Source organism: Cyprinodon variegatus, unplaced genomic scaffold (genome assembly GCF_000732505.1).
Source record: "Cyprinodon variegatus isolate N-32 unplaced genomic scaffold, C_variegatus-1.0 Scaffold547, whole genome shotgun sequence".
Classification (NCBI taxonomy): Eukaryota; Metazoa; Chordata; class Actinopteri; order Cyprinodontiformes; family Cyprinodontidae; genus Cyprinodon; species Cyprinodon variegatus.
In genome coordinates this window covers 56,220-67,022 of record NW_015151000.1, presented here as the reverse complement: position 1 = coordinate 67,022, position 10,803 = coordinate 56,220, and positions in this window count along the sequence as shown.

Below are 10,803 nucleotides of genomic sequence, written 5' to 3'. Positions count from 1 at the left end.
TAGTGCCAAATACCTTATTCTTCTAATCACAGAGCAGCCGGCTTGCTTTGACTCGCAATGAATCATGGGATATCCAAGGCTACGTAGGAAACATCGGACCTGTTCTTCAAAACGAGCAAAAAGAAGAACGCATTTGTCGGCTAAATAACGAGGAGTCAACCAGACATCGGTGCCGCACTATGACGTAATCGACTGACGAATCTGGCCTTCAGAGGATGCAGCCCATGAATTAGAACGCTCCCAGACTGAGATAAAATGGGCGGGGTCTATAATCCTGAAAGAAAAGCTGAGAAGGAACAGATGAAGAGGCAGGAAGGGGAAAAATAGCTGCTCTCATCAGCCTGTTTCTTCTGTTTCAGTGACTGTCTTTACTGCCAAATGCTTTTCCTCGTGCTCTCCTCCAGGACCCAGAATCTTGACCCTGTTCTCAATGGCTTCCTCTATCAGATTTGGCGTATAGAGAAGAGGCATTCAGAAATTTGGGGACAGAAAAAAAAGACAAAAACAGGCAAATTCATTATCAAAGGAAACAAAAAGAAAAAGACATTTTAAAAACTGATTTCCATGTTGATTGCTGCTCGTTGATTAATGGATGCCCTCTTAGCAGCAGAACAGCTGGAACATTTATGGCTGCAACAAGGATTATTTTTATAATCAATTAGTCTGTTTCTAACTTTTTCATTTTATTTGATTAATAATCGGAAACCAAAATATGTCTAATAATAAGTTTAACCAGCTAAAGCTAAACCAATGCCACTGCACGTGTTCAGGATGGAGCATATTTACAGAAAAGGTTTTTAAAAAATCTGAAATACAAAGTGAATGTGTGCTTATCGTTTATTTGTATGCTTTGAAGTATAATCCTCTTAACAATTAATTATTAAATTAGTTGATAATTTCAGTTATCAATTATTTATTTGATTTAATGTTTCAGGCTGAAATCTCTACGGTCTGAAGAGTTGCAAAAATGTGAAAATGATGATTTATTAATTTGCATTTGGATTTATTTGTTTTGTTAGTTTTGTTTGCTTCTACCTCTAGGTTAGAATACCCAGAATACCTGAAGCTTCCTTTTAGCTCCTGGCAGCGAGCTCTGAAGCCGAAGCGGTTTTAGGAGGTCCTTATTGGCTGCTTGTCAGGTTTGGGACTGATCTCAACGAGCTCTTAGTGCTGGTTAAACTACAAATGGTCTAACCCAACATTTTTTTCTCAGACCAGCTTCTGTCCCACAGCCTCTCAGATATCCACATGTTCTCACGAACCAAAACATAAAGATGCCTGCAGACGTTTGGTGTTTCTTTCCATCCATCCGTCCGTCCGTCCATCCGTCCATCCGTCCGTCCATCCATCCGTCCGTCCGTCCATCCATCCATCCATCCATCCATCCATCCATCCATCCATCCATCCATCCATCCATCCATCCATCTTCTTCCTCTTATCCAGGGTCGGGTTCCAGGGGTAGCAGCTTCAGTAGGGAGGCCCAGACATCTCCCCAGCCACTCGGACCAGCTCCTCCGGGTGAATCCCAGGGCGCTCCAAGGCCAGCTGAGAAACTTAGTCCCTCCAGCGTGTCCTGGGTCTTCCCTGGGGCTTCCTCCCGGTGGGACGTGCCTGGAACTCCTCACCAGGGAGACGTCCAGGAGCGTCCTAACCAGATGCCCGAGCCACATTAACTGGCTCCTCTCGATGTGGAGGAGCAGCGGCTCTACTCTGAGGAAGAGCCCAGACAAAGTACAGAGAAAACTCATTTCAGCTGCTTGGATCCGGGATCTTGTTCTTTCAGTCATGACCAAAAGCTCATGACCATAGATGAGGGTAGGAACGTAGATCGACCAGTAAATCGAGATCTTTGCTTATTGGCTCAGCTCTCTCTTCACCACTACAGACCGGTACAGGGCACGCTTCACAGCAGACGCAGCACCAATCCATCTATCAATCTCCTGCTTCATCGTCCCCTCATTCGTGAACAAGGCCCCAAGATACCTAAACTTCTCCACTAGGGGCAGTACATCCTCCCCAACCTGGAGAAGGCACTCTACTCTTTTCCGGTTTAAGACCATAGTTTCCCTTTGAAGGCACTAATCCTCATCCCGGGCTCTTCACACTCGGCTGCGAACCGCTCCAGTGAGAGCTGTAGATCACGCCCTGATGAAGCCAATAGAACCACATCATCTGCAAATAACAGAGATGCAATCCTAAGGCCACCAAAACAGACAAAACAGCTAATGATGCACATACTAAAGCAGAGGGAACTGTAGCAGCTGTTCAGTTAAGGTCGCTCTGTGTTCTGAATTACTCCGCTCTCCTAGCCGCCATTATTACAAACTCTGACTGGTTTTCATGGTTGCAGTTTGTGGGGTGTAGCCTTCGGGAGGAAAGGGGCGTGAAAAGCCAAAACAGCTCATTTAGAAAAGGTCTGAGTGAGGAAGTTTCTGGTTTCTGCTGGCTGCGTAATCTGAAAGGAATTTTCCTCATCAAATAGAAATACATGTTCTGGAGGCCTTATGTTTTTTTTGTAGGCCGTTTGTATCTATGCTTCTTTTTCTATGTCTGCTTCTGTCTCCTTGAACCCCAGTGGGCCTCAGCAGATGGCCGCTCACACTGAGCCTGGTTCTGCTGGAGGTTTCTTCCTGTTCAAAGGGAGTTTTTCCTCTCCACTGTCGCTACAAGCATGCTTAGTGTGAGGGATTGCTGAAGAGTCAATGAGTCGATGCAATCAGCTGGTTTTGCTTAGATGTAAAACTTTGAATTAATCAGACTGGATGATCTGGTTGAACTATAAAGTGCCTTGAGATGACATGTGTTGGGAATTGGTTCTATAAAAATAAACTGCATTGAATTGAATTATGTTAATATGTTTTATGGTCAAATATTGTATAATATTAGACCTTTAAATAAAATGCTTTACTGAACACCTTTGGGAGCAAAAGGTTAGTTTGATTTCCAAATTGTTTGTGTAGTTGTGCAGATTTATGCAAATGGCTCAAAGAGCACCTTTTAGTTCCAACAGCAGAACCTCCTGAGCTAAACAGAGTCCAATAGTTGATTTCCTGCTTTCAGGTTTCACTCAGTAACGTAACACAGACAGGATTGAAGGCAGTCCAAGTCATGGTTGGAACTTTGTTTTAGCTGTCTCCCTGTGTTGATCATTTTTTGAGACAATTGCAGCTTCATTTTCATACTGATCATGTAGTTTGCACATAGCTCTATAATCTATGGCTTTAGTATTATAATGTATAATGTATGGATTTAGCATTATATTCCTATATTATTACATGTATGGCTAATATTTCTAAAGAACACATGTGTTGGAACATCCTCATCAGTGAGCCTTCACCTCTTTGTGAAACTATGAATTTTAGATTATTAATGTAATGTAAACCCTTTGATTGTCCCATAATGGGGAAATTTGTTCTCTGCATTTAACCCATCCCCTTTGGGATCAGACAGCTGCAGCTGATCCAGAACGCTGCTGCCCGTGTCCTCACTAAAACCAAGAAAGTAGAGCACATCACCCCGGTTCTAAAGTCCTTCCACTGGCTCCCTGTATCTCAGAGAATAGACTTTAAAATCCTTCTGTTAGTCTCTAAATCTCTGAATGGCTTAGCACCTAAATACATCACAGACTTGCTATCAGTGTATCAACCCTCCAGACCACTCAGGTCTTCTGGCTCCAGCCTGCTCTGCATACCTAGAACCAGAACTAAACATGGAGAAGCAGCATTTAGTTCCTATGCTCCACTTATCTGGAACAAACTTCCAGAAAACTGGAAAAGTGCTGAAAGCCTGAGTTCCTTTAAATCAAGACTAAAAACACATTTGTTTAGGATTGCCTTCAACTGTTCTAGTTAAACAGTTTAACTGAAACATATTTTCTTTAGTCCAACTGTTTTTAATATTATTTTTTTTTGTTTCTGCATTTTTTATTTTATTTTATTTACTTTTTATTTTTTTTCCTACTTGCTTTGATTCTGTTTTATCTTCCTGTATTTTAATCATGTAAAGCACTTTGCATTGTCTTTGTACTGAATTGTGCCATACAAATAAATTTGCCTTGCCTTGCCTTGCCTTGGGGAGCAGTGCGCTGCCATTGTGCGGCACCCAAAGAGCAGTGTGGAGTTAAGGGTCTTGCTCAGGGACCCAGAGTGTCAGTCTGTGGGGACCAAACCGGGTACTTCCTTCTAAGCGCACTGCTCTAACCACCAGGCCAAAAGTCCTCACATGATGTGGGGAATAATGTAATAATAATAATAATAAATAATATAAATTATTTTTTTTTTTTGGAAAAGAGACCATTTACAGAAAACATAAAAAAATGTCAGGAGCTAAGTTATTGGGTTTGTTGGGAACAGTTGCTGGGAGGGGTGGTGAAGTGTAACAACCTCTCACTATAGGCGGTGAGAGACAGTGGCGTCATTTCAAATGTTGTAAATATTGTTTTAGACAGCAGTGAGGTGAGGAGCTGTACTCCTTCTTAATGATATACATTACATCCTTGAGTTTTATTGCCTCTGATGGGGCAGCGAACATACTGGGTGAAGATGAGGACAGAGACGTGGGATTAAAATCTGCAGACATCAGAAAGACTGAATGTGCTGCGATTACAGTCTGCTGGTCGCCGCATTTATGACATCACAGGCTGTTTCACCATCACCTTCTTTCCTCTGACTCCTTTTCCGGACAGACTGTAAGCTCCTCCTTTTTGTTTTCAAGACCATCAAATCTTTTCTCCACGTTGCTTAAGAGCCTTTAACCGTTCACCACCACATCAGGGCTTTTTCTTTCATCTGAGCATAAAACTCTACATGTCCGCAGGACAGAACATAAAAAATTTGTGGAATGGTTTGTTTCCTAAGCTCTGGAAGTCTTTACCCGTAGAGCTACGATCCGTCACTGAGATGGCAGCTTTTTAGATCACAGCTTTAAACACATCTGTTACGTTGACACATATTGTTTAGTTGTGGTTGATGCTTTATTCGTCACTTTGTGTGTCCGTCCAGATGATACCTTTATTTTGCAGTTTTTATATATTTTCTAACACTTCTCAGATCTTTTATAGCTCTTTCTTTCTATTTAGTTGCATCATGTACATTTGTCTTAAAATGCTCTCATTGAGTTTTGCACCTTGTTTTTTCTCCCACACTGTTTACATATGATCACTGCTGCACTTTATTAAACGGAAATGTTCATTCCACTGCTAAGCTGCTGCTCATTAACTGTCTGAAAGCTGTACAAAACAAAATGACATTAAAAGTTGTCTAACTCTAAATTGCAATGCTGTCTGTAATCTTATTTCTTCATTTTCACCATTTCCTGGATAAACAACACAAAAATTGAAATTTCTTAGAGCACTAAGAAATGGGTGCAAACTTCTGTATAAATAAACATTTATAGATTAACCTTTAGCATGATACCATACAAACTTTTATTTTCAAAATCACAGCCTAATGCTAACAGCTATCAACTCAAAGTCCTTCCTGCAAAGAGTGCGACTTTGTTCCTGTCATGTTTTTGTTCAGGATTCTGACCCTCATACTGACATTAACTCCCAGAAGACACAAAAAACAGGTTAAACAAATTTATTAACCAAGTGGACTCCAGATCTTTCTGTTAGTGAGGTTCAACGGCAGCTGCAGGGCGGAAAGATAAAAAAACCCAGACACAGCTACTCACTACTGCATCTTCAGCTGCTGCCAGATGATTTCACCTAAATAGATATGTTGATCCACCTCCATTCAAGAAATAACCCCATAATGTCACTGTGGTCACAACAGGCTATGGTAAGCATTTTATTATATGTATTAGTTTTACTGAATATGTATTCCTGATATCTGAGGAAAACTTTTTTCCTTCTCAAAATAATCATTTAAAACAAAATGACGTTCATCAATCATATTCATTATTATATTTATCATTATGAAGAAATGTATTTCAGATATCATAAATATATATTCAGTCAGGCTGATAAATGTCAGAATGGCCAAATAAAATTTGGAAACATTTCTATGTATAATTAATTCTTAGAAATATAATTTTTTTTTTTTTTTTTTTTTTTGTGATTTTGGTTTTGTTTTTCAAATGTTTTTTTTAGAACATATTTTTTTCTGGGGTGTTCTTTTTTTTTTGGTGTCTACATGTGGTACCTGAGAGAGGAGTGCTATTAATAAATGTAAAAACAGCCTGCCATAGCCTGCATCATATTAACTCAAACAACCATCTTCTCCTTGTCTATATTCCACTCCTTTGAGGCTGTAGTGCCGTTTCTTTGTCTTTTAAACACATTCTCCTTTTTTTTTTTTCTTCATTAAATTCTCTAGTTCCAGTGGGGTGAAATAGGCCCCTGTTCTTATTGCTGAAATACCCGATGAGTACTGCGTTTATTTGTGCTCAGCTTATTGGGAACATCAGGCCAGGCTTCAGGAGCTGGCACAGTCGTGCTACAGAGATGACCATCTGGTCCAAACGGTTGGGCCATTCCCTTTCAGTGGGCGGGGCACGAGAATCATTAAAGAAAAGAAGAAAAGTTTCCTAAAATGCAATCTGTTCCATGTCGTATCCAGGTGGATAGAAACTAAAAACAGATTCTTTTTCAATAGGGAGCATAAAATAGTCTCCATATCAGCTCTGATATTAAAATTTAGGGGTGTAATTTAAGCTGTGGGAGATTAAAGATGAAGTTGCTTGGAAATCAATTGAGGTGTGAAAATTCAAAATGCTCCAAAGACTGTCGATGTCGTTTGCCTGTAGCTCAAACATCACAAGTGGTTGTTATGACATCAGAATTTAAAGCATGTTAGTACTTTTAAAAACGTATGTGTTTGTAAATAAAATCCCCATCAGTGGAGCAAGTATAAGTCATATCAGTCACCTCATGGGGTATTATAGTAAGACTTATTTGCTGACTTATTTTTACCCTCCATCTAAATCTATTTGACTCTGACTCTGTTACTGGTACATGTGAATTTCCCTGCTGTGAAAAAAAAGCATATTTCTGGTCTTTTACAGAATTACATGCATATTTAGTATAAACAATATAAACACTGTATATCTGACAAGAACTACATTGCAAAAATGATCTAAAAATAAGCCTTAGGATTGCGTCTCTGTTATTCGGTCTGTTGTGGTGTTGTGGTCGGTCGATGTACGTTCCTACCCTCATCTATGGTCATGAACTTTGGGTCATGACCGAAAGAATGAGATCCTGGATCCAAGCGGCTGAAATGAGTTTTCTCCGTAGTGTGTCTGGGCTCTGCCTTAGGGGGAGGAGCTAAGTCATCCGGGGAGGACTCAGAGTAGAGCCGCTGCTCCTCCACATCGAGAGGAGCCAGTTGAGGTGGCTCGGACCATCTGGTTAGGATGCCTCCTGGACGCCTCCCTGGTGAGGTGTTCCAGGCACGTCCCACCAGGAGGAGGCCCAGGGGGGAGACCCAGGACACGCTGGAGGGACTACGTTTCTCAGCTGGACTTGGAGCGCCTTGGGATTCCCCCAGAGGAGCTGGACCAAGAGGCTGGAGAGAGGGACGTCTGGGCCTCCCTACTGAAGCGGCTACCCCATTAATCCTTAATTTAAGTAGGTAAATAAGATGATTTGCCAATGTAATGAGTATTTTAACTCTTAAAATAAGATAATAAGATATTAAGAACTTAAAATAAGACAATGCAATTGTTCTTTCTTATTTTAAATGTAAATTGCCTTGTTCCATTGGCAAAGTGTCTCACTTTCCTCCTCAATTCAAGAAATTGGTTCGTCAGAGATTGTAAACTTGAGGAATAACATTTATACACAGCCTGAGAACTGACATTGGGAAAAAAAAGATAAAAAATACTAATTTATTCATACTAAATGTATAAAATGTGCACAGAAAATACCAAATGGTTTTATAGAATTGCTTATTGTCGATGGACAGGGATTGATTTGGTTAAATTTTAGAGGAAAAGTCAACCCCCCCCCCTAAAATTATCATGAATAAGGGGCATTTAAATAGAATTTTTGGAGCCCGGTTCTTTGACAAACAAGCCTCAGCCTTGTCTCTGTGTTACAGTGTGGCAACTTTCACTTTTTTCCTGCTGTCTCACAAATTCAAACAATGGTCCATATTTGAATGAGTCAAATTATGAAAAAGTCACAAGAAAGTATAAAAAGTTTTGTAAGTATTTTAAATGTAAAGAAAGCAGAGCCGCAGTCCGTGACCAGGAGCAGGTCAGTCGTCTGGCCCTGGACTTTTTAAATATTGGAACATAAAAAAGGAATATTCAGTGACGTCATACTGAATCCAAAACCTTAGTTCCATGAGGATTGGAAGGGTTAGATAATTTCCTGAAAAATGCACATCCTCTCACATTTGGCTGTGAAGTACTTTCTCATTCTGGCATGATGCCACATGGAATGTGTATGTCCATATGCTGTAGCTGGAAGCCTTGGATTCAGGAGGAAGCCTTATTAGCATAACATTGGCTGCAGGGCATTTGCCTCATATTTGTTTAAAGGTAATGAAGAATCATCTGAGAGAGCCTGTGCAGCAATCAGGCTGCCATCTGCTACCTGCTCACCATGACAATCAGGAAAAACCTGGAAACAGCACAGTCATGCTCCTGAGCAGAGTGATACAACTGAAGCGTCTTTTACATGATCTGTTTTCTGCTTGAAATGTGACGGCCATTTTGTTCTCTTCTCGTGCTTTTAAATTTCTTTGTGTTCTCTTTCATCCGAGTTTCTAATGTATTCATTGAACAGGAGATCCGAGGGAATCTCATGCCAGGTTCCTAGATGCATGTTTAAGTTAGTGTGGACCGTAGGCTTAGACATAGACTCAACTTTATTTATCCCTTGGATAAATAAAGTACTTTTATACAGTAAAAAAGTTAAAGCAAAATGTAATTAAAGATCAAAGTAAGATATAAAATATAAAAAGAGTGTATATATGAACAAAAAAGCATAAAAAGAGAAAAAAGTTGTAATGTCCTGATAATGCAGATAATTTTTATATCTAATGTTTTCCATCCATCCATTATCTGACAGGCTTGTCCCAATTGGGGGGGTGCTGGTAACGGTGCTGGTGCAGGGCAGCAGTGCTAGCCACTGCGCCACTGAGCAGCTATCTAATGTTTTCCTTGGATATAAAAATATCTGCACAGTAGTTCACTAAAGGAAGACTAGAAAGTAGTTGACTTGGGTTATTGAACTTGTTCTGCAGAGATGAACTGAACTTATAAATAAGTACAAAAGGCTACACAGTAGTTGGCATGTGTTATTGCACAGTGAGAGAAAAGAATATTGCACATGAGTGACAACAGGTAAAGCAGTGTAGTAAAACAGAAAACAGTAAACTAGCTCCATAGGTGGCGCTATCTGGGATGGAAACATTTAAGCAGATGAGCTCTGGGTCAGTTCTTATGTCACGAGGGATAAAAGACAGAACATCCAGTTAGTCACAGTAAAAGCTAAGCATATTTGTCTTGAAAAACAGCAATAAGCACTGCAAAACAGGCCTGACTTCCTTTCTATGATAGAAGGTGCTGATGGCGGCAGCCCAGCTGATGCCTCCCTCCAGACGGAGTCGCAGCTAAATAGAACCAGGTCAGATGAAGCTACTATGAACATGCAGAGACAACAAAAGTTAGAAGCTGAACAAACAGCTAATGCAGAGTTAAAGAGTAGACGATGAATAAATGGTGAAGTGCTTCATTATTGCTGGATTGCTACCATAGAGTAACATGGTATACAGGGTGGTGTAGATGTAGGTGCTGGTGTGCCCTCAGTGCTGAGCTTTAATGATTCCTCTGCAGTATAGAACCTTTTCTGGGGTCCAAACTGATGGACCAAGGCCCGATGTTTGTTTACTACCTGAAATCTATAATCAACACCTTAATTGTTTCAGTGTTCAGGACCACAGTTCTAACTATTCCACCTAATCATTGTAGGCAGACTCATATCCCGGACGAGACCCCAAAGTGTAACCCAGCTCTTTGAAGCTTTATCATTGCAGCTGTTCCACATAGTGGCAGTCTTTGGATGGCAGGGCTTTTCAGTGGATGAGCAGGGATGTAACTGCAGGCTGCTATAGGAGGGAAAATACTTTGGTCTTTAAACAGCTGATGCAGAGAAGGTGTGTGATGTCATGTTGCCATCTGCATGGCATTGGCATTCTGCATTATATTTTACTGGACTGTAGAGAATAAAATCTGTAGATGAGGTGTCTCCAACACGATGTGTAAGCAGGGTATGAACGATTTGTCTTGATATGTATTATATGGTATTCATACATCATCTTAATATTGGGAGTGTTCTATATAGTCTTCTGACCCATATCTTCACCGTTTTGATTCTTATGATGTCTATTTTTAATTACATTTTTGTGAAGTTTTATTTAAACAAGGAGGGAAAGGAATAGTTATCACTAATTTGAAAAAACAAAGCTTTCAAGAATGAACGAAGAGAGAAGAGTTTTGATTCTTTTTAACAAATGAAACGGCATGTTCCCCTGATGCTAGTCTTTGCTGGTTTTTAATAATGCACCAGGGAGAGGAACAGTGCGCGATGCTTTACTTGTTCTCTGGATATTGATTCCATGCTTCTGTGAGTGAGGACGCTGGTGAATTAGTAAAAAAGGACATTAACAAAAGATATTTTTGCTGTTTCATTGTTTTATTATCTTTGCTAATTACTGGTTTGATTTCAAATCTGACATTTTTAAAAACTAGTGATAAAGGGCCTCGAAATACTTAGATGTGAAAATAACTTTCGACTCCTTTTTGAATTGAAGGAATCTGTAATGTACAGAACAAAATGGATGAAATTGTTCA